The sequence below is a fragment of the Oncorhynchus keta genome, chromosome 31, assembly GCF_023373465.1.
Source record: "Oncorhynchus keta strain PuntledgeMale-10-30-2019 chromosome 31, Oket_V2, whole genome shotgun sequence".
NCBI classification, from domain to species: Eukaryota; Metazoa; Chordata; class Actinopteri; order Salmoniformes; family Salmonidae; genus Oncorhynchus; species Oncorhynchus keta.
The window spans coordinates 12395478-12420591 of NC_068451.1; the positions used below are offsets into that span (position 1 = coordinate 12395478).

Below are 25114 nucleotides of genomic sequence, written 5' to 3' on the forward strand. Positions count from 1 at the left end.
TGTTGGGAGGGTTGGGAACATACCCCTGAGTCACTGCTTTGACAGGCTTTATACTTTTTGCTCCACTCCTGTATTCATTTCATGAAAAGCCATTGCATACAATCTGGAATCTCACCTTTTGGGATGAATTTGCTCCTTCAAAGTTTGTAAAAAATAAATGGTTTCCCCACCCAAGCATTAACCATCATGACAGCTAAATTGCCCCTAGATCATTGCTATGAGTCAGTCAGTCTTCACCTCTGGTAAGGAATGGTTCATTTTTCAATCTTTTTGGTGCCTGTTTGATTAATTTGGTGGGAATTTAGAGGGAGGCAATTATTATTTCAAGTAATTTTTTGCATTGCTTAATTATTCAATGAGTACCCCAAGCTACTCTTGGGATACTGTATCACTAGACATAACTCAGGAAAAGTAGCGCTATTACAAAGCTATGTCAAGGACAAAACCAGGAAATGAACGCAAATAGCCTACGTATCCATGGACTGTGGTATTTTGTCATGTATCCTCTGTGACATTTGCGTGTTTGGCTAGTTCATTCGCTGCATGTCAGCCCTTCTGGTTCCCCATCCATTAACGATGCTCCCTTTATCTTTGTCTCTGCCCTTCTGACGGTATGAAACCAGATCGGTAACGAGGCCTGCCATTTAAAAGTCCGCTGCCGGCTGCATTCAAGTGTCACCTATCATTACAAACCTCTCTGATATGTGTTTCGTCTCTCCTCCCACCTTCTTCCATGGTCTCAGTTTTAAGCACTGTCTGGTCTGCAGGACACCTTATCGGAACCTCCACTTTTAAGTTCAATGCAACATGACATGATTTGGTAAGGAGAGAATACGGGACATCAGAAAGGGAAGGATTTATAAAAGTGCTACTGCTGTCCATTCTTATATTCTTTCCCTTTTTTCCCCCTTTTTTTGGCTAGATCTATCTTGTTTCCGCACAATTGCACAGATTGTAATCTCATTCTGGCAAAAAAGCCCAAGTTGAAATGAAGCCATACATCACAGAGTAAACAGCGGAACGGAGAGTGAGAGAGGGAGCGAGAGAGAGTGAGCTGAAAGAGCAAGCTGAAAGAGCGATTCGGAGGGAAAGGCGGGGATGGGGAGCATGAATTGCCAAGGGAAAGGTAAATAAACACTGGCATCAATCAGTTCACAGAAGTCAATCTAACTCGCCGCCATCCCCATTCTCCTCACAAGGATGTGACATTTAAGAGAGCTATGTCCTGTTTTTCAAGGCCTAATTAAACATTCCATGTTGTGCCAAGGGACAGAGGCACCCAGCCTGCAAGTCCTTCCCCTGTCGTTGTCCATTTCCCCTAAAAGAGCATTCGGGAAACTTCCTGAAAGTACTAACCTTAACTGGCATTCCCTGAATGGCATTAGAAGGGCGATTCTGGTGCCCTCTAGCTTTTTGTGTGTGAAGACCCTTAGTGTGTTTGGCAGTGCCCTCCCATGTGCCCCATTGTGGTCAGTCTATTTGCCAGCAGTGTCAAGCAGTAGTAACTATGGTGACTGTGCTCTGAACAGCTAGAGTTTTCAGAGCCCCCAGGGAGTACCACTGAGCTATCTGAATCTGGGCGCGTAGCAGCCCTTGTTTCCTTGCAATGACTTTTTTAAAGGGTCATCGAGATGTAAGAAAAAACATCTACTGACATCAATAGAAAATACATTTTCATCTCATATTTGCTAGTCTGGACAAAGAATGAGGTAACGGAACACTGTCTGCACTGACAAAAGCACACAATACAGGGAAAATTAGCGGTGTGGTAGCACGTTTATCCTTCTGTGCTATGCTAATTGTGTCTGCATGTGTTTTCAACAGTGACAGAAGTGAGAGTGCCTGCATATCTGACCTGCTCACTGTCCAAGGGACACTAATTATACCTACAATGAGATTACCAATAGGTTAAACAAAATGAACATTTTCAGATGCTCTACTCTCTCCCAACTGTCCTTATATCCCCTTGGCATGATTTTTGCAATAACACGGGAAGCTTTAGCCTGAGAGGTCACTCAAGCAGGCTTGAAATTCTGGGCTGCTACAAAGAAAAGCCATATTCCCTGTCCTCAGGGCTTGAATCAAAATGCTCGGCTTGGGTTATATGGAACAAATAGGCGCCCTCCCTGTGACTGCATGTGCTGTATTCTGCCTCGACTAGCACCTGTCTGCTTATCAGTGCGGCAGGCAGGTATTGAGCTTTTGCAGATGACAGAATTGCTGGGTTCCATCTCTGAGCCTTGAACAAAAGAATGAGACTGGAGGGGAGGGAAGGGGGGGATGTAATTTCTGTGAAAGATGGATGTCACACAGAGGCTGAAAGTAGGACAGCTCTCAGAAGGACAGTGGAGTGACAGCGCCAGGGCAGGAATGATACCTAATGTCAGACAGTTCTTTCTTAATTCGTGGGGAATCCTGACCTGAGCACACCTGCACAGACATGTTTATTCATCAGTCTCCTGCACTCTGGGGTGTTGCGTCTGCAATGTTTTTCTGTTTTGATAAAGAATTAGTGGAAGTGTTTCTGATGCGGTGCACCTTGAGTAAAAATCTCATCCCTCAAGTTCAGCTGTGCATACACTTCAAATACAACCTTTACTGTTGATTAGCAGATCCCGAAACCATTGTTTTTGTTTCTATAACCGTGGATGCACACATATAGATAGATGGATATACACTGCTCAAAAAAATAAAGGGAACACTTAAACAACACAATGTAACTCCAAGTCAATTACACTTCTGTGAAATCAAATTGTCCACTTAGGAAGCAACGCTGATTGACAATAAATTTCACATGCTGTTGTGCAAACGGAATAGACAACATGTAGAAATTATAGGAAATTAGCAAGACACCCCCAATAAAGGAGTGGTTCTGCAGGTGGTGACCACAGACCACTTCTCAGTTCCTATGCTTCCTGGCTGATGTTTTGGTCACTTGAATGCTGGCGGTTGTTTCACTCTAGTGGTAGCATGAGACAGACTCTACAACCCACACAAGTGGCAGGGTAGCCTAGTGGTTAGAGCATTGGACTAGTAACCGGAAGGCTGCAAGTTCAAACCCCCGAGCTGACAAGGTACAAATCTGTCGTTCTGCCCCTGAACAGGCAGTTAACCCACTGTTCCTAGGCCGTCATTGAAAATAAGAATTTGTAAAAATAAGAACTGACTTGCCTGGTTAAATAAAGGTAAAATAAATAAAAATATTTTTAAAAAGTAGTGCAGCTCATCCAGGATGGGACATCAATGCGAGCTGTGGCAAGAAGGTTTGCTGTGTCTGTCAGTGTAGTGTCCAGAGCATGGAGGCGCTACCAGGAGACGGGTCAGTACATCAGGAGATGTGGAGGAGGCCGTAGGAGGGCAACAACCCAGTAGCAGGACCGCTACTTCCGCCTTTGTGCAAGGAGGAGCAGGAGGAGCACTGCCAGAGCCCTGCAAAATGACCTCCAGAAGGCCACAAATGTGCATGTGTCTTCTCAAACGGTCAGAAACAGACTCCATGAGGGTGGTATGAGGGCCCGACGTCCACAGGTGGGGGTTGTGCTGCCAGCCCAACACCGTGCAGGACGTTTGGCATTTGCCAGAGAAGACCAAGATTGGCAAATTCACCACTGAGCACATGTGACAGTCTGGAGACGCCGTGGAGAACGTTCTGCTGCCTGCAACATCCTCCAGCAGGACCGGTTTGGAGGTGGGTCAGTCATGGTGTGGGGTGGCATTTCTTTGGGGGGCCGCACAGCCCTCCATGTGCTCGCCAGAGGTAGCCTGACTGCCATTAGGTAACGAGATGAGATTCTCAGACCCCTTGTGAGATAATATGCTGGTGCGGTTGGCCCTGGGTTCCTCCTAATGCAAGACACTCCAGCCACCTCATGTGGCTGGAGTGTGTCAGCAGTTCCTGCAATGATGCTATGGACTGGCCCGCCCGTTCCCCAGACCTGAATCCAATTGAGCACATCTGGGACATGTCTCGCTCCATCCACCAATGCCACGTCGCACCACAGACTGTCCAGGAGTTGGCAGATGCTTTAGTCCAGGTCTGGGAGGAGATCCCTCAGCAGACCATCCACCACCTCATCAGGAGCATGCCCAGGCGTTGTAGGGAGGTCATACAGGCACATGGAGGCCACACACACTACTGAGCCTCATTTTGACTTGTTTTAAGGACATTACATCAAAGTTGGATCAGCCTGTAGTGTAGTTCTCCACTTTAATTTTGAGTGTGACTCCAAATCCAGACCTCCATGGTTTGAATCATTTTGTTGTCAGCACATTCAACTATGTAAAGAAAATACTATTTAATAAGAATATTTCATTCATTCAGATCCTGAATGTGTTATTTTAGTGTTCCTTTTATTTTTTTGAGCAGTGTGTGTGTGTGTGTGTGTGTGTGTGTGTGTGTGTGTGTGTGTGTGTGTGTAATATATATATATATATGTATATATATATATATATATATATATATATATATATATATATATATATATATATATATATATATATATATATATATATATATATGTATATATATATATATATGTATATATATATATGTATGTATGTATGTGTATATGTATGTGTATCTGTATGTATATACATATATATATATATGTATGTGTGTGTATCTGTATGTATATACATATATATATATATGTATGTGTGTGTGTGTGTATCTATGTATCGTCTGTCAGCTCAGGTCTCTACTGATCAATTCCTCAGCCCATCTGTCGGCCAAGCTTACTCACAGGGCAGTGCAGTCGGGAGACGGACCCTCACGGTAGGTGTCTTCATTAAACCAATCCCTCCCTCCACCTCATCCTCCCACACTCCCCGTCCTGGCCAAAGTTAATTAGAAGATGTGATCCCCTTGAAACCCTCCCCCTCATCCCCAGCACCTTATCACCACCAATGTTTTTCTCGCACGGCTGCTTGAATCATGGCTGTAGGGGTAGTGGCTGGTTAGCCACCGCCCAGCCTTCTTTAGCTTTGTCTCATTCCTGCTGTTTACTCTGAAGGAGTGGTAAGGAGTGGAAACTGGCTGCAGGGGGTTGTGTGGGGAGAGAACGGTGTGGATCGGTTGTTTTCCCAGCGAAATGGATTTGCAGTGATGGATTGCATCAGTTGAGCCCTACAGGACGCTGCCTGTAGCTGAATCATAGCTTTAAACAAATTACGTGGGCATAGCGGAGCCGTTGTGCTCCTTGCCCAAACTCAAGACCTGGCTCGTCGAGTGCACTGCCAGGGCATGCATGCCAATTACCCCTGCTGACTTGCCAAGAACAATGAAAGAGAGAAAAAAAATAGAGCTATTTGCTCACTAGCTGAGGCAAACACATTTCTAAAGCACCATTTCTATTCACTAAATGAGTCAAAAGAAACAGTCACGCAATGTAATGACCATGTTTTTTCGTGGTAGGTTATGGACTGCATCCATAGGCCAAGCCACATGTGAAAGAAACAAATCCTAACTGCGTAAGGCTGGCAGTTTATGTTCTGTGCTTCCCGGGATCCTTGAAATGTCACTACCCCCCCATTGAAGTGAAAATGGTTTAGGGTAGGGGTGATGGTTAGGATTTAGGGTAAGGACAACCCAAATATCCCAGACTGAACTGACCAGCAGTTTACCCTCAGAGTTAGAGAGCTGAGACTTCCTCTTTTTGGGCTGGTAGGGTTTTTCTTACCTCACCCTGGATAGCAGGATTCACTGTAGTGTGTAGTCACACCATATTACCCTCTATCTGCCGGTGAGTATTTGGATCACGATTCACTTGCAATTGTGGCAGTCTATTTGGGGAGGTTGACAGTTCTGTGTATAGTGTGGCGGTGGTAAAAAGTAGCAGTTATTGGCAGAAGTTGGATGGGAAAGTTCCTTGCAGTCTGGGTGGTCCTGAGGGATGAATAGGTCTCTATTGCAATGACCCCTCATCACTACCCTCGGGCAGTGTAGGCCTGTCTTCACATAGATTGGAGGGACTGCCATAGGAATATGTAGAGAGCACAGGATCTGAGTATTAATTTTGTTGTTTGTATTGTCTCCATCTTTTTCTTGACCCAGAAAAATGCATACACACTTTGAGCTGTCTTAAGACCGCTCAGAGTGGCAGTACATAACAAGGTTAAACTCCTTTTAATAGCCCCGCCAACCCCTCCCCAACCCGAGCAGGGAGGTTGAGGCAGGGCTGCATGACCTGGGCCCTTGCTTTTGGGTCTGGCGTGAATTAAGACGAATGGAGCCATCCGACTGCCAGATGATGAATTGCAGTCTGTGGGAGAGCCTCTCCTTTATGTAAAAGAGGCACTCGCAGACATGGCACTTTCATCAATCAGACGGGGCCCACTGTAATTTCATTACAACGGCAGAAAGAGGAGCCAGTGTGCCGATGCAGCAGACAGACTCCTTGACAGACCGCTGTTTTCCTTTTGCTGTTTGGAGACTTAACCCTCTCTGGGTCTATGGCTGTGACTGGGGATGAGACACTTTCAGTTTATTTGGAGGCAAAAGCTATTCGCCCCACTATCTCAGTAAGGTTATACATTGTTGCAAAGTTAAAATGTCCACCCACAATTCAGTTGTATTGCTCCTACAGCAATGTCTCAGTCTCAATTAAAGTGACACCTGGGTCTCACATTCACACCTTCCACAAAGTCCAGGACAGCTCCCCGACAGCGGCCCCCCCATGCTTAGTCAACCCTTCACAGGCTCCGGAGATGAGTTTGGCACAGAGCGCTGCCCCAAATGGAATTCCTGTGCGTTCCGGATGTGTTACATTGGGACTATATTGAAATGGCAGCAGAGGAGGTGGAACGAGCCATGAGTGAACAGCGGAACGAGGCTAGTGTAATCTCCAGGTGAGGGAGCGCAAAAAGTAGAGCAAAAGTGTGATTCCTCCCACCTAGTTTTTCTCTCCGCGCTTTCCAAATTCCTCTTTTTTTATACTGTTTCCCACTATTTCTCATTCTTTCTCCTCCTTTCTCCCCCCCCTCTCTGTCTGTCTCTCTGCATGGGGTCGTTCAGTCGTGGCGGCGCTCACAGCTGGGGATACGGAGCACTCCAGCTGTTTTGACAGATAAGCCGCTGCCTACCCGCCTGGCTTCCTGCCGCTCGTCAGTCGAACGGGACTCGCACTGTCACCGTTATTCACCTGGGACGGGCAGGTTTCTACTGGGATGGAGCCCCCATCGCCTAATCCCCTGTCCCAGAGAGTGAGATGGTGAGAGTCCAAATCAACAGAGCAGCTCCTTCTCCTACTACACAGATAGTGACGCTAATGGAAATAATGAACTGAAAATAGAAAACCCTTGTCCACATGGCTGAAGATCCTATGCATCACAGCGATGGTATGTTCGAAGTAGCTTGTGTTGCTAAGATAGTCTTTAAACAATAGGACAGAACTTTCTGAATGATAATAATTCAGTCATTTATTTGGACGTGCTCGTACAAGTGTTGTTGTCAACTATCAAACCAAAAGCTTGTTGCCATAACTTTGCCTAAAGTTTGACGCTGAGAAGGGGTGATGCTGAAACGCTGTAGTTCTAAAATTTGGAAAGTTCTGTCCTATTGTTATTTTTTAAATTATTGTTATTTATTATAAAGATTCAGTATCCCATAGACCAGGAAGTAGATTGCAATTTCACGATGTCATAAAATGCAATGTTGACATTCAACCCATAAATGAATGATGTGTGTTCCTATGGCAATCACAGGGACATGATATGAGTACTCAAACAGTGTGCGCTGCATTCAGACATTGTCTCTCAGACCCCCTTGTGTATGGAGCCTTTCAGCTCCATTATTACGCTTAATTGATTTGTTATTCCACTAATTATTGCGATATGATATCTCATTGTCACCCATGATGATTTCATCAACTCTGAAAGGTGTGACAGCTGGCAGTACTGAGACGTACAGTCCCGTAGGCGCTCGCAGCCCAACATCCCTGACATACCCTGATGTGAATGGAGAATCAGGGTTAGCAGCTCCATCCAACTGGAAGGTGGTGAGTTTACAGCCGAGGGCAGAGGGCTTAGATTATATTTCTGTACCTGGAGCAGGGAACTGATTGCCTGATGAAAGCCCATGCAAAAGGTCAATAAACAGCGGCCCAGTTATTGTGTGGCAGATTGAGAAGGAAATAGTTTTGCTGTGCTGGGAGGTGTGGTCTGTGTGTGCAGCCTTGTGCCTGGCTCTTTCCCCTGTGGGTTTCTCTTGGCAGCGAGTCTTCCAGCTGACCTGTCTGTGTTAGTCAGTCTGTGGGACTGTGAAATGGCCCACCACGGGGCACACTCGGGGCCCCACAACCTCTCTACCTCTCTCCTTAGCTTGCTCCCTCTCTTGCACTCATGTTTCTCCGTCCCCCTTTCTCTTCACGAGAGGTTTCGTGCTTCCTGTTGGGATCCCGTTTGCCTGGCTTGAATACAGATCAGTCGAAAGAGAGACCAATTTTTCATAATGCGCTGGGAACATGGCAAGAATCGGAACATGGCAAGAATCGGAACAGGCTATCTCAACAGACCATCTTGTTTCCAGTTTTTGGGGCAGTGTCTGCTGTTGAAGTATCAGGTACAGTATCAGTTTGTCAAGTTGCTTTTCTCTTTGTATGTGGGTTAGTTTGTGTTAGTACAGATTCTGCTGCAAGTCTCTTCCTCCATGTGCAATACATCCACACAAACGTTTGTGGACAGTATTCTATGTCTATGCCCGTGTGTTTGTATGTTTGATCATTATGAGTGGGTGTGTGTTTGTGCAGTGCTGGCCAGCGGGACTGCAGTATTTTTCCTCTGGTGGAGCGATGGAAAGAGTCTGGTCCTTCTGGCACTCACATCAGTGGGGCCGACATTGGCAGCCCCAAACCCTGAGGACCATTAGCAGACCAGATTACTCCTGTAGCGGGCCTGCCTGGCGGCCCGTGTCCCACTGGTTTCCAGAACACTGGCTCGTGCCAGGCCACGACATGTCAGTGTGTATGGGCACCCCTTGCCCCCTGGCTGTCACTGCATCCATTCATCCAAACAGCATGTTGACATAGAGTAGTGTGGTCATTATGTTACATTACCCTCCAATGGTTCAAGAACAGGAGGGACAGTTTTTTTTGTTGTTTTTTTGTATTGTATTTTCTGAAACATTTCATGGTTTATAGTGGCTGTCAAAAAATAATTTATTATTTTGTTTAAAAAAAATGTAATCTATATTTTTTGGGCTCCCGAGAGTGGCGCAACGGTCTAAATCACTACATCTCAGTGCTGGAGGCGTCACTACAGACCCTGGTTCGGTTCCAGGTTATATCACAACTGGCTGTGATTGGTCCCATAGGGTGGCGCACAAATGGCCCAGCATCGTCCGGGTTAGGGTTTGGCCGGGGTAGGCTGTCATTGTAAATAAGAATTTGTTCTTAACTGACTTGCCTCGTAAAATAAAATACAACAGCTATTGAAACACGAGGCATCTCCATATCCAAGGCTGGGGAAATGTAATTTCTGAGAAATCTCAGAGCATTTTAGTGTCATCATGTCATCATTGGAAACATGCTCCTTTTCCAACTGGATGTGTGACAATTTGTGTTGATTTGATTTTGAGTAAGAATTTCACTGCTCAGCAAGTCCTTTCTTTTTAACTCTTTCTCTACTGGGTGAGAGGTTAGCTTGCCTGTGTTAATTAACCAAGCTCGGTAAAGAAACATTTTGTTATTCTGTCAGCATGTGTTTTTCCTCTTTGTTTGAGCAGCTGCTTTTGTTGAAGAACAGATCTCTATTTTTTTGGTTCAAATATAACTAATGAGTCAGTTATGGGGAGAGAAACATGAGCTAATCCAACCCTGCTGCCAGAACTAGAAGTCTGTCTCTGCTACAGTAACTGTTAAATGAGCAGTGCATTAACCCCCAATGGATGTTTTGAAGGGATGAAGTGTATGAAGTAGCCGAATGACTTTTTGGGACTGTAGATGAAGTTACACACACCCTTGGGTTTAGTATAACTTCCCTTTCTAAAAGTTTTTTAAAACTCAACATAGGTTGAGTAAATATTGAGAAAGTCCATACTAGTTATTCCTGTTTGACCTTTAAAAAAAAGTAATGTTTAATTCACAAGGTGAAGGCAGTTAGAAGTAATAATAACTTAAGCAATGAATATACGAAAAGCTAGTCTGAAAAATGCTCTGTCATGCATATGAAGGTTTAAGAGAAGCTGAGTTAAAAAGTAGAGCGTTAACCTGAGGTATGAGGACGTTTTGTGTTACCTAGAGGTTGAGAATGCTGAAAAGCTCAACCTGTAAATGTTTATCTGAACCGTAATACCAACACATCACACGCATTTCATTCTACATACATTTAAAGACATTTGGTTAGTCACGGCACACTGCCTACATCACGAGGAAACACAACTTTTCAGTTTGTCTGAATTGAACGTTTTTGTTTTGGAGTGTGGTTGACACCATGTTGTTACGTGGGCAAGGAGCAGAATGCTCCCCCACAGGAAATGTCATGCTATACTGTCTCTTCTCAAGTAGAGTGATGAACCTAAGAGGGCTTGAAGAAAAACCAGAAAGTCAACCACTTCTTCTAACCAGAAACCAACCTCCATAATTACAAGCCGATGCGCTCTTCCCTTTGATGTATGACTTTAGGGAAGTTGGTTGGATACCGCCCTATAGCGATAATTGTGCGGTGAGCTTACTGGTGTAAACTGGCTGTAGTGAGTCACCCAATTGAGGACGAGATCATTTTTGTTGCTCGGGTTCGATCCACCCAATATAAAGGGCTGTTAAATACTCCGATATAAAACACTCCATCATCCATTGTCATTGTTATTGCCAGGTTTGATGGCTTTGAGATCTGAGGCAAAAGTGCAATTGTTTTTTTCCTCCTCTCGAGGAGCATTTTTACATGATCCCCTTATAATCATCATCTGCGTGGAAGTAATCAAATCAAATTGAATTTGTCACATGCGCCGAATACAACAGGTTCACCTTACAGTGAAATGTTTACTAACAAGCCCTTAACCAACAATGCTTTAAGAAGTTTTAAGAAAAATAAGTGTTAAAAATAGAAAATGAAAGTAACAAATATTTAAACAGCAGCAGGAAAATAACAGTAGCGAGGCTAAATACAGGGGGTACCTGTACAGAGTCCGTGTGCGGGGCCACAGGTTAGTCGAGGTAATTGAGGTAACATGTACATGTGGGTAGAGTTAAAGTGACTATGCATAGATAATAAACAGAGAGTAGCAGCAGCGTAGAAGAGGGGTTTGGGTAGCCCTTTGATTAGCTGTTCAATCTTATGGCTTGGGGGTAGAAGCTGTTAAAAAGCCAATCTACACACGCAGTTATGCAGCCAGGGTATGCATGCTCCATTCCTGGTTTCCAATCAGAGATTGAGGGATTTCAGACAATATGAAATCTCATCTGCCTCCTGGATCCCCATGATTACAAAAGAGCCTGGTGGGGAGGGAATGGCCAAATGGGAGCTTAGAGCACGGTGGTAGAAAGGACAGCGTTGACAAGGCAACTAGAGCTCATTATTCCTCCATCTATGCAGGGGCACGGCGCTCTGTTGATGGGCACCAGAGGAGAGGATGGAAGGATGGATGAGGTTACGCCCACGTCTAAAGGGCATCCAGTATATGACACGTCTGGACTGTAATCCAGGATTACCTGTCCGATTCTGTCATCTGTGTCAACGATCCACGTCAGCAGAGATAACGACACCGGCCAAGACTTTGACTCACTGTGTGAGTGTTTTTCTCTGTGATATGGCTCTGTAACATCTGCATAGCAGCGACAGTTGGTTGTGAGTTGCCCAGCAAGCCCAGACTGCACAGTGCCCAGGTTTCCACGGTGGGTCTGGGAGGATGTGTGGTATTGACACAGGTGAGGAGGCTGCTGTCTGGGTATCTGCTGGCAGAGAGACTGAGGGTGTCTGGTTCTGAAGCATGGCAGGGTGTAATAAAGATCTACACTGTCGCTCTGTGTGTGAGAAAGGTCCTCTGAGACTTGTCTCTTGTGGTTTAGAACTACAGGTCATATTACAGTGGAATGGATTACAGAAAAACCCAAGAACACCTCTGACTCTTGTCTTTGTATAATCCACTTCCTCAACGGTGTATCGCTACAGAATAACAACTGCTACTTAAATATCATGTCTTCAGTGATGTCTTTCCACAGTAAGGCTCGGTCTGGAGGTGATGTTCCTCCTGCAATGTTTACTGAGGGGCACTCAATGTGTACACACGGATTTGGGAGGGGTGGGGGGGTAGGAATTTGGGAGGTCTCTCCTTTTGGGAATTTGCACTATTTTGGTTGAGTACTGAGACAGGCAGTGAAAGCTGAATTTCTCATTTTGTTGGTACATCGCTCAGTGAGTTTAAGCAGTTTTAGCTTTCTCCACCAAAGTTGGTTCAACTCAAAAATGAGGGTTGGTAAAGGTACGCTTGATTTTCCACATTGAGCGATGGATCTAGTGTCTTGACAAAGATTCAGTGAGTCATTCTTGTGAACTTTGAAGAGAGAGCTTTCGTAGATAGAAAGAGCACAGAATAGCTGTGGATTTGTTACCAAAATCATTGTCTCCTCCTCAAAATGTTAATGTTTTTAAAATAGCCTGCTGGTCCTTCAGGTTCAATAATCTAGACCTGTGGGTTGGCTGGGTTTTTTTCATTTAGTTTTATTACGTAAATGAGCCAATGTTCTATCTCCGTTTTGGGATGTGCTATGTTGTAATTTCTCTGTGTGACATTGCTATAATTATATTTAAGAAGGAAATGAGTGAGCCTAAGCTGGCTATCTTAGACCCTGCATTGCTACTGTTTGTCAGAATCCATGTTTACATTGGCATTTTCCAATGAAGTTGTCAAAATGACTGAAAGGAAACGAATGCATGCATGCATGGACCCACACAGGCAGGCAGGCAGGCAGCCAGGCAAAAACCAACCCTACTGTGTGCATTTCTGCACATACAAACACGCACGCATGCACTGAAATGTGCTTCTTGACTACAGCCATCACTCTAGCATTCATCGCCCTCCCCTCTCAGTTCGCAGGTCATGCATTTACACGGCATGTATGGCATCTCTGTGTGTTTGTGTGTGTTAACGTTCTTGTGTGTGTGTACAGGATGTATGCTTTTCCAATGGAGGATAGTTGGAGGAAAGGGGGGTCTCCCCCGTATAATGTGGTCTTTAATAAAGACACAGGTTGCCAGATTGGAAGTGTCAGTGTGTTGCAGCATGCAGTCTCTCAGGGTGATTTATGACTGTGCTGCGAGGCTATTAGATTATGGGCTCCAGCTCTGCTCCGTGTGGGTGATAAGAACAGCCTACAGCCATGGGAAAACTCCCCGTTCACGCGCCTCATTTCAGGGGGACATTGCAGTTTTTTTCACAAGGTGCCATCTGAAGGAAATTGTATCCAAGCACATTTGCCTGTCTTGTGGGTATATCAGCGTTCCCATTTAATGTTTTATCCTTTATCCTTTCGGGAGTCTTGCTAAGAAAGGGGAAGTAGTGAATTATTATCATCAGCACTCAAAGTATTTTAACATCACTGTCTCATTTTCACCTCTTGGGCTGCTGGCTCCAATAAATGGACCATAATCAAAATAACTGAATCCACTTACATGCGATTCTGTCTAATTTTGAACCGTTCTTACCTTAGAAACAGAACAACGACCAAATCTGCAACTCTGCAGTTTCTCCATTTCACCATGGGCCTGAAAAGGGGCTGTGGGGAGAGAGGGGTTAGGTCGCGAGGACAGAGCGCTGTGGTCAGAGTTTGCGCTGCAGCACGCCGCGGCTAAAAGGCCAGTTGTCAACCGCCAGTGAAAGAAAACAATGGGGCATCGGCTGGAGCGCCTGGGGGGAAAAGGACGAGTCAGGGTCGCTTTCAATTAGCGCAGCGGGCCATCTCTGCAGCTAGCCACAGGGGCCAGGAGGAGGTGGCGGTGAGGGGTGAGGAGAGGAGTGGGTGAAGGGGATAGAGAAGCAGGTGCAGCACAGCGCGAAAGAGAGAGACAGAGCGAGAAAGAGAGTTGTGCTTGTCCCCGACTGCCCAAGGAATAACGCTTTTGCCTGGAAGGAAGCAAAGGGTATGTGTGTGTGTGTGTGTGTGTGTGCGTGCGTGCGCTTCGGGAGTGAAATGTAGAGATAGGCTTACTGTTTGAAACCATGACGGAATCCTGACAACACCTCGTTGGGAAGAAAGCGTAATGACATCTCATACTGTATAAAATCCTGATGAGGGTCTTCTAATGATTCATAAGACTTGAGAGGAGAAGAGCAAGGATCAGACAAAGGACCTCTTCTGTAAATCCCATTATAGTAGTCTATCACTCTGACATTCTATACTGAGGATTTTTGTTTTTCGTTTTTTACTTAACTGACTTGCCTAGTTAAGTAAAGGTTAAGAACAAATTCTTATTTACAATGACTGCCTACCCCAGCCAAACCCAGACGACGCTGAACCAATTGTGCGCTGCCCTATGGGACCCCCAATCACGGCCGGATGTGATACAGCCTGGGAAAGGATGAGGCAGTCCGGCTGCAATGTATTCAGGAATAATGAGTTGCCTTTTTGATTTCTGGATTGGCCAATAAATCGTATTTTCCCTTCAAAATAACCTGATGAGCTTGGAAGTAGGACACTACAGTATGTTGTTTCACACACTGTACACACACTCCTGAGGTTTCTGTGCTCCAGCTGGCAGGATATGACTTGCTTTCATGTGGATGCTCGCATACACAAACCCACAATGATATGTATCGGATCCATGCATAAGTGGATTTGTTTCTATTGTGGGTATTGGCGTGTTGTAAAAACATACAGTACACACACACAAACTCCCAGCGTGCACACACATGAGTTTTTCCAACCATGATCTATGCCTGACCACCAGTTACCAAGGGCAACACGTAAGGCCGACACATACAAACACATAAGCACAGCATTGGATGCATTAATATGCACATACATGCAAACATTGCACCGTAGGGCTCTCCAGAGTGTGGTACGGTCAGCCCAACGCATCATCAGGGGAAACTCTGCCTCCCCTCCAGGTTATCTACAGCAACCGGTGTCACAGGAAGGCCAAGAAGATCATCAAAGTCCTTAGCCGCCTAAACCTCGCCCTGTTCACCCCGCTACCATCGAGAACCCGGAGACAGTTAAAGTGCATCAAAGCTGGGACCAAGAGACTGATAAGAAGCTGTTTATCTCCAGGCCATCAGACTGTTAAACAGTCATCACTAGCTGGCCTCCGCCCATTACCATGCCCTTATTCTTAGATACTGTCACAAGCCGGCTACCACCCGGTACTCTACCCTGCAACTAGAGACTGCTGCTGTACATAGTCATTGAACACTGGTCACTTTAATAATGTTTACATATTGTTTAACCCACTTTAAATGTACAGTATATACTGTATTTTAGTCATGGTTCATTCTATATAACTAATTTTCTATTCACATACTGTCCCAACTGTCTATACACACCATTTACATACGTACACTCTCTTGATAGTTTATTAGATACACCCACCTGATTCCAGAAAGTCACATGACCATGGCTTGCTATATAAAGCAGGCAGACAGGCATTGAGGCATTCAGTTACTGTTCGATTAAACGTTAGAATGGGCAAAACTAGTGACCTAAGTGACTATGAGCGTGGTATGATCGTCCTTGCCAAGTGTGCCGGTTTCAGTATCTCAGAATCAGACGGCGCCCTGGGATCTTCACGCACGACAGTGTCTAGGGTTTACCGAGAATGGTGCGACAAACAAAAAGCATCCAGTCAGCGGCAGTCCTGTGGGCAACAACAGCTCGTTGATGAGGTCGAAGGAGAATGGCAAGAATGGTGCAAGCTAACAGGCGGTTCACAAACAGACAAGTAACAGTGCAGAACGGCATCTTGGGATGCACAATTCGTCAGTCCTTGTCACTGATGGGCTATTGCAGCAGATAACTACACTGGGTTCCACTCCTATCAGCTAAAAACAAGAGAGGCTCCAGGAGGCACGTAATCACTGACACTGGACAATTGAGGAGTGGAAAAGCATTGCTTGGTCCGACGAATCCCAGTTCCTGTTGCGTCATGCTGAGTCAGGATTTGCCGTAAGCAGCATGAGTCCATGGGCCCCATCCTTTCTGGTGTCAATGGTACAGGCTGTTCGAGGAGGTGTAATGGGGTGGAGAATGTATTCCTGGCACACATTAGGTCCCTTGATACCAATTGAGTAACGTTCCCATGCTCCGAATTCAGGCTGTTCTGGAGGCTAAGAGGTGTCCAACCCGGTACTAGTGTGTGTGTGTTTATATTTACGGAATTTAATATATCCACTGCTGTACATATCATTCGTAGTATATACAGTTGAAGTCTGAAGTTTACATACACCTTAGCCAAGTACATTTAAACTCAGTTTTTCACAATTCCTGACATTTAATCCTAGTAATAATTCCCTGTTTTAGGTCAGTTAGGATCACCACTTTATTTTAAGAATGTTAAATGTCAGAATAATAGTAGAGAATATTTTATTTCTTTCAGCACATTCCCAGTGGGTCAGAAGTTTACATACACTAAATTAGTATCTGGTTGCATTGCCTTTACATTTTTTAACTTGGGTCAAACATTTCGGGTAGCCTTCCACAAGCTTCCCACAATAAGTTGGCTGAATTTTGGCCCATTCCTCCCGACAGAGCTGGTGTAACTGAGTCAGGTTTGTAGGCCTCCTTGCTCGCACACGCTTTTTCAGTTCTGTCCACATATATTCTATGGAATTGATGTCAGGGCTTTGTGATGGCCACTTCAATACCTTGACTTTGTTTTCCTTAAGCTATTTTGCCACAGCATTTTGCCACAACTTTATGAAGTATGCTTGGGGTCATTGTCCATTTGAAAGACCCATTTGAGACCAAGCTTTAACTTCCTGGCTGTTTCTTGAGATGTTGTTTCAATATAGCCACATCATTTCCCCTCCTCATGAAGTCATCTATTTTGTGAAGTGCAGCAGTCCCTCCTGCAGCATGATTCTGCCATGCTACACAGTTAGGATGGTTTCTTCGGCTTGCATGCCTCCCCCTTTTTCCTCCAAACATAACGATGGTCATTATGGCCAAACAGTTCTATTTTTGTTTCATCAGACCAGAGGACTTTTCTCCAAAAAGTATGATCTTTGTCTCCATGTGCAGTTGCAAACCGTAGTCTGGCTTTTTAATGGCGGTTTTGGAGCAGTGGCATCTTCCTTGCTGAGTGGCCTTTCAGGTTATGTGGATATAGGACTCATTTTACTGTGGATATAGATACTTTTGTACTGGTTTCCTCCAGCATCTTCACAAGGTCCTTTGCTGCTGTTCTGGGATTGATTTGCACTTTTCGCACCAGAGTACGTTCATCTCTAGGAGACGGAATGCGTCTCCTTCCTGAGCGGTATGACAGCTGCACGGTCCCATGGTGTTTATACTTGCATACTATTGTTTATACAGATGAACGTGGGATCTTCAGGCATTTGAAGATTGCTCCCAAGGATGAACTAGACTTTTTGAGGTCTACAATTGTTTTTTCTTAAGTCTTGGCTGATTTCTTTTGATTTTCCCATGATGTCAAGCAAAGAGGCACTGAGTTTGAAGGTAGGCCTTGAAATACATTCACAGGTACACCTCCAATTGACTGAAATGATGTCAATTAGCCTATCAGAAGCTTCTAAAGCCAGGACATTTCTGAAATTGTCCAATCTGTTTACATAGACTAAGTTGACTGTTCCTTTAAACTTCTGACCCACTAGAATTGTGATACAGTGAATTATAAGTAAAATAATCTGTCTGTAAATAATTGTTGGAAAAATTACTTGTGTCATGCACAAACTAGGTGTCCTAACCGACTTGCCAAAACTATAGTTTGTTAACAAGACATTTGTGGAGTGGTTGAAAAACTATTTTTTATGACTCCAGCCTAAGTGTATGTAGTCTTTCGACTTCAACAGTATTGTGTAAATTCATCGGGTATACACCGAGTATACCAAACATTAAGAACACCTTCCTAATATTGAGTTGCACCCCAACCCTTTTTCCCCCTGAACTGCCTCAATTCATCAGGTCATGAAATCTACAAGGTGTTGATAGCGTTCACCATGCTGACTTCCCACAGTTGTCAAGTTGGCTGGATGTTCTTTGGGTGGTGGACCATTCTTGATACACACAGGAAACTATTGCGTGTGAAAAACCCAGTAGAGTTGCAGTTCTTGACACAAACTGGTGCGCCTGGTACCTACTATCATACCCCATACAAATATTTTGTCTTGCCCATTCACCCTCTGAATGGCACACACACAATCCATGTCTCAATTGTCTCACGACTAGGAAATCCTTCTTTAACCTATCTCTTCTCCTCCATCTACACTGATTGAAGTGGATTTAACAAGTTGCATCAATGAGGGATCATAGCATTCACCTAGATTCACCTAGTCTGTGTCATGGAAAGAGCAGGTGCTCTTAATGTTTTGTACACTCAGTGTATCTACGTATGGATTACATTTGACGTACTGTTACAGGCAATTTGGGTTGTTAATTGGATTTGGACATTTCTTATTTGTTTGATATATATGTGTACTTTTTGACATTTCACTGCATTGTTAGGCACTAGTAGATTAAGCATTTTGTTTCACCTGCTATAACATCTGCTAAACTGTATGCGACCAATAAACTTTGATTTGCACATGTCTGCGATCAGTGCGATGGATAGGTCAACAATTAGAATCCTATACAGAAAGTCATTGACATGACTGCATGTTTTAGGCTTTTCCAATGTGGTGAATGGGCCCTTCTGGAGAATACAGATCTGTGTGCCATGGCTGTAATGAGGTTTATTAACTTTATCTCAAAGGAAGGTTAGAAGATTACAGAAAGTGTTGTCCATCAGAAACAATCATTGCACATTTACCTAATCTACATCTCTGTCTTATCAAAGTGTGTAGCCAGATGTCGATGGCTAAGAAGATACCTCCAAAGGAAATGGGAGGAAAGACCTAGCAAATGAAAGTAACGATATCATCAGGATGGGTGATTTAGTGTACAAGGCATTGAGTAAATTTCGTTCAGCAGACACACACTGTGCAATAATGGAAAACGCCTCTATTGAGAAGCTGCTTGAGCAATTCCTCGTTTCTACCAAGTGCATGTTGCACAAATGTTCCTGTATCTCAAATGACATACCCTCTCAACCCTGGCGTCAACCAAAGAAACTGAACAGGCAACCCCAGTCTACCCAACCCCCTCACAGTTTACGCTACCCGTTTCAGCATTCGGTATCCCTATCTCTGAATGCCAGCATGTCAAATGCACTTCCCTATCAGTTGCCAGCTAGGTCTCCAGGCTACTACATTCTCCTCCCCTAAAAGACTGCAATTAATCCAATTAGTAATCAATCAGCCATCCGGGCCCCATGTCTCCCCCAAGCTAATGGAGGATATGACAGCCGGGCCCTGCATTATTAATACCTGCATTTCAGGAGCCCAGGGGCCCCGAGGCGCCAGGGGCCATTGATCACCTCTGCAGCAGAGCGAACCAGCGCAATGCCTAGAGGGAGATATCTGGAGGGAAGAATGATCTGAGATATGGAGGGAGGATGTGGAGGAGGGGGGAGGGTTTGCAAAGACTTTTAAGGAGGACATTGAAGAGGTTTTTTGGAAGACGGGAGGAATTCGCCAATAAAGGGTAGGAGGTGAAGGTTGGAAGTGGTAGAGATAAAGAAAGGAGGCAAGAGGTGAGGAGCCTGCAAGGGAAGGAGGAGGGATTTGAGGGCAGAGATGAACTGGGCATGGGGGGGGTAGTGCCTTTTTTTAAACCTGGTTTGCATTCGCCCTTTTGCAGGTTTTAATATTATACTTTCTTCCATCCTAGCCACATGTCCTCATCCGCTTGCATGCGCCTCCCGTACTGGAAGTCAAGGTGTTTTGGTACTTCCCACGTTAACTATACCATACAGGTCAATAGTCTACCAGTCTGTCTATCATGTCCTTTATCCACCATTCATAGTGACAATAGTGGTAGGTGGATTGTTTGTTAGTTTGCATATTGCAGATCTGGACAATCATACTACATGTAATATCATTCAAAGCTGCACCAATTTTCAATGTAAGCGGAAAGAACAGTGAAGACATGAGACACGCAGCTCCCTTATTGCTCGTTAGGAACAGTACAAGTATCCTACCTAGATTAACCTACAACACAACATTACAATGAATAATTTCAGTATTGTTTTCAAGTGAGGACAACATTCTACTCTAGGCTGTAAACTGCAGTGAAAATATCATTTGAATAACAGTGCCCTGTGATTTGAATATTTCATTCCATTTGGATCAGGGGGTCTACTGAACAGTTTATAAGGCATAGAGAGGCACAGTAGCAAGCCAGTCTGGCTGTATTTTAAGTTGTGATACTGAGATGCGCTGTCTGTTGTGGATCATCATTCTCTCAAGTCGTCCTATAATAATGTGGCCACATATGCTCCCAGCAGGCCCAGTTATTCAGGAAAGCTGAACGTGTGGTCTGACTCCTCTCCGATATTCCTTACGCACGTAGAACCAATAAAGCTTTAATATACCCTAAATATTTGTCATTTAACTTTTAAAATGTATTTACCTTTCATGTGTGGCATAAACACAACCATTCACAATTAGGGGACTGGACTATACCAGTATCGCGATACTCGTTAGTATCGTGGCAAGGAGACAAAACACAAAGTGGATTTCATTTCTTTATGAAATCTGCCCTAATGTTGGAAACAAATATCCCACTGGGGGAAAAAACGGGTGGAATCAACATTGTTTCCACTAGGGATGGGCATGAGTACTCGAATGGACGTCAAAGCTCAATCTTGAACCAGAGATTATTTGGTGGAATGTGCTTTGTGGATGCCCAAAATGGCAAGTGAAATTCTTCACAAAATTGATGTGCATTTGCGGGGCACAACCAAGAAGAAACCAAGCCAAGCATCACACAGTCCTTCTCCCTAAATTCCCTTTCCCCTCCGTCTCATTCGCTCAGTTGTTTTCTGACCGCTCCCTAAACACATGCATGCTGATTGCACACACATGCTCCTGTTAGGTTTACAAAAATAAATGCCTATAATAACGGATCTAACTAACGGAATACACAAGCTGCATTCCTTGTCAAATGACAAACGTTTTATCACACATTCAAAATGGACTGGTTGATTGAAGTAGGAAAATACACTGATTGTACCAAACATTTCCATGACGTAGACTGACCAGGTGAAAGCCATGATCCATTTTAGAATTGGTTAGCCTAAACATAGATGGGTTTCACACTGAAAATACACAAACCTGCTCACCAAACAGATGCCATGGCCATACGTTATCAGCATGCAGTATTCAATGTGGAATTGTTAATCCATTGAGGAAAATTCCAAAGAACAGTTTGAATATTCTAAATGGAACGTCTGTATATTGATAGATAGATCTCGGTTTGTAACCCTGAAAAAAAAATATTTCAACTCGCCGTATCGAGCCCCGTTTCAAATGATCACTCTTTGAGAATAGCTGTTCCAGACCCGAGATGCACATCTCTTCGCACTGGCATTATGTTCTATTTTATGCTGTTATTTTACATGTTATTTTTTTAACTTATCACTATGAGATAGGTGTCTTGACTGTGATAAGGGCTCAGGAGATAAGGCCTGCTATATTAACAAAGCAAAACTACGCCATAGACTTCTACAAGCAAGCCCCACTGCTGAGGTTACTACATTTTTGAAGATTGTGTTCCACAATATAATATCACCAGTTGACTCGTACACCAAATAAAAACATGCGAGTGACTTGAACAGTAATAAAATGTTACATGCCCATCCCTAGTGTCCATACCATTTCAACCAAGAAAATCAATGTGATCAAATAAAATGAATTCGTCACATGCTTAGTAAACAACCGTTGTAGACTAACAGTGAAATGCAGGTCATTTTACAACAATGCTGAGTTAAAAGGGATGACGTTGAATCAATGTGGAAAACTGATTGGATTTGCAAAAAGTAATCAATGTAAGGGCATTTTGTCTTATTTTTTTTTACCTGACTTTTAACCTAAAACCATATTTTTTGTTGAATTCATGTTAACTCAACCAAATGTAAATCAAAACTACATTTTGAACTGACATCTGTGCCCATTGGGATCATTATGATGTCATCCAGAGTCACATTTATTTATTTTTCAAGATATAGCACACAATAGTTTACATACAGTAGGTTTTTTAAGGACCAAAGAGTTTTGGCTGCTTTATCTTTTCATTTTTGCCATGGAAGAAATATTGCGATACTGGTATTGTCACAGACCTAGTCACAATGTTTTAATTTGATTAGACTACTTCAGAAATCTCCTGTAGGTTACCTGTGCACATTCGTCCAAAATATAATTCCAGTCTCCAAACTGTGCAGATTGTGGTGTTGAAATCTCAAACCGTGACATTAACGCGGCAAAAGTCGGTATGCTTTGCTTATTGGTTGTGATGTGTTGGCACAGAAACCTGTTGGTGGAAAATTTGTTGCATATATTTTATATGATTATAAATATAGCATCAAAATGTTAAATCTGATTTCCACTTAGCTGATCATTATCTGCAGCCAGCTATGATCGTAGTGTAGGTGTAATGAGAATGGCGGGGAGTGGCTCGTCCATTGTGGTCGGGGAAACCCTTAACCTTCTGGCCCGTAGCCCTGCTTGGCATCGACTGAGTCACAAAAGCATGCTGATGTGACAAAGTCAATATCCACATTAATAAATATTTTTTTACAGTTCAAAGGGAGGTTCATGTGAAAATATTTGTCTTTTTTTTTTTGGGGGGGGTGACACCAAGTTGGACTAGCTGTCCTTAAGGCAGGGGAAACGGAGGCTCAGTGCGGACAATCCAAGCCAATTAGATTAGAAATTACTGGACAAAATCTGAATAGTAAAAATGTGTTGAATGATTTATATTCTCCATATTTATGTGTGCACCAAAACCAATTCTCTCAACTTCGGTTCCAGGGCATGGTATGGTTTGTTTTAAGAGAAAAAAAAGTAAAGACCACGTCTAGAAGTTTTAACTTCGTGAAATCTATACTGCAAGTCAATCCATGTTGGGCTGGGGAAAACAAACAAACAAGCAAGCACAAACAACAAAACGCCCTGCTCATACCTTCTCTTGGTCTCTACTCTGAAAAGACACATTGTGTGCCAATGAAATCAGCTCACCATAATTTGAGCTATCCTATGTGCCAGAGGCTGCTAAATTAGCTATTCAACAGATGTTGACAGGGCCTCTGATGGTTTAGTGTCACTCCAAAATGGCTGCTCTGTGCCAAATGTGACCACTGTGGTCTTAACTATGTGAAAAGGGAAATCAGTTGTAGAGGGTATTTGTAGTTGAGCACTGACATCAACCCTGTACAGCAAACTTCTGTTTCCCATGATTGGGAACCTATGTCATTTGGCATGTAGACCAACACGCATCCACTTACTGACCCACACCGTGTGAGCGAAGGTTCGCGTCCCCCTCTTCACCACATAGGTTTAGTCACTGTGGGTCGTTATGCCAAGGAACCCACGCTAGCCTAGTTAATGTGGAGAATGCTGGGGTGGTTCTGGGTTTATAGCCTTATTCATGGGGGCATTAGACCACTGTTGGTTAGGCTCCTGAGTCACTCTGCAGTCTATAGCAGCTGCAGTCAGCTGGGTTAATATCCAGGGGGGTCAGAGACACTGATGTCCTCCATCCGCTGGGCTGTGTGAGTCAGTTCAGTGAGTGGACATACTTTAGTAATCACAGGATGTAAGGGAGAGCTCCAGGGTCACGACCTGCAATCCGCAGCCATTTGTGTGCGTTCCTGTGCGCATGAATGGATGTGCGGCGGGGGCGTATTTGTGGGCGCAAGACGCATCGACCACATGACATTAGTCAGTGCTGGTTGTTAGCGATGGGCGCAAGAGTCATCGACCACATGCCATTAGTCTGGAATGGATTGAAGGGAAATTCATCTGTCACGGGTTCCCATCACTGCAAGGGGGTTTCTTTAGGAGAGATGGTAAAACCATGATGATACAGTTAGCTGACAAGGCCGGTTATAATTCAATCTCCCAGATGGTTCTGAAGCTCATAAACAAGCTTCAGTGGAATAGCCATTTGTAACACAGAGTTGTTAACAGCAACTTTATATGAAGTACCAGTAGGCTGTTAGCGTTACTATGTAACAAACAACCTTAGATGATTGACAGCTCTTTTTTCCATTAGTGTCTATATTCCACATCCATTGTAGGCTGTTTGAATAATCTAAACAATTTGAGACTATGGGGAAATGGATAAGTATAGAGATAAGTTCTCACACTATACTGTAGCTCCGCAGCTTCTCTGTCGCCTCACCGCCTCAACCCCTGTGGAGCCCCACGCATCTGGTTCTATTTAAAGCTCATCTGCTTGTGTTATGCTGCTATGTTATGACAGTAAAGCGACTGAGGAGATTATGCTAAGAGGATGTTTGCCCCCCTCCGTACGTCTTCCTCAGTCATGGGTCAGCGGCCCGTTGCAGTATCCTGCCGAGGCTGTGCGTTGAAAAGGCAGAGGTTATTAGCCTGTGTGTTTGCAGCTCAGCTGTACTCTCCCTCCCGTTGTTTACGTACTGGACCATCACTGCTGCAGCGCACCGCTCATGTTGTTCGTCTCTTGTTTTTTTTTTCTCTCACAGGAAGTTTGCTGAGGATTGCAAAACTAATTGTGAAAATATCTGAGGGGGGTTTCAACCCCCTGACCCTCCCCCAACTGCACAACCCCTCCGTACTTATCGGATCGGACCCTCTGAATTCTTCACCTCTTTTGGGAGGAACCAAAGATCGACTGGGCCATTTGACGGTGTAACCAATAACCATCCATCTGTACTGATACAGAAAGTGAGTACTGTCACCATTATTCTTCCCTCTTCATGTCTACATTTCAGACATAGAATCTTGGCTTGGAAACAGGATCCAAAGTAGTCTAACCCATGGGTTTAGATGGAGTATGACGTCAAACATGCTGGCTGTAATAAATGCTGACTCGTATCTAATTGGTGTTCTATAGCTCAAAGGTCACCGAGTGGTGTGCTATGATGCCTGCAG

General features: G+C 44.1%; 1 protein-coding gene across 8 annotated transcripts in view; it reads left to right on the forward strand.

The window, feature by feature from the left end:
* LOC118367507 (semaphorin-6D-like) overlaps positions 1–25114 on the forward strand; it is a 132334-nt gene that overhangs the window by 42030 nt on the left and 65190 nt on the right. For 4 of the 8 annotated variants that reach the window (XM_035751050.2, XM_035751056.2, XM_035751049.2 and 1 more), the window contains one exon: positions 24706–24907. The exons of 1 other annotated variant lie outside the window; for it this stretch is intronic. The gene's annotated coding sequence lies outside the window, so the exon portion shown is untranslated. Of the gene's footprint in view, positions 1–7012; positions 7209–7317; positions 7336–8423; positions 8558–24705; positions 24908–25114 lie in introns of those variants that run through there. 3 more of the 8 variants (XM_035751051.2, XM_035751054.2, XM_035751053.2) reach the window with 3 other exon arrangements.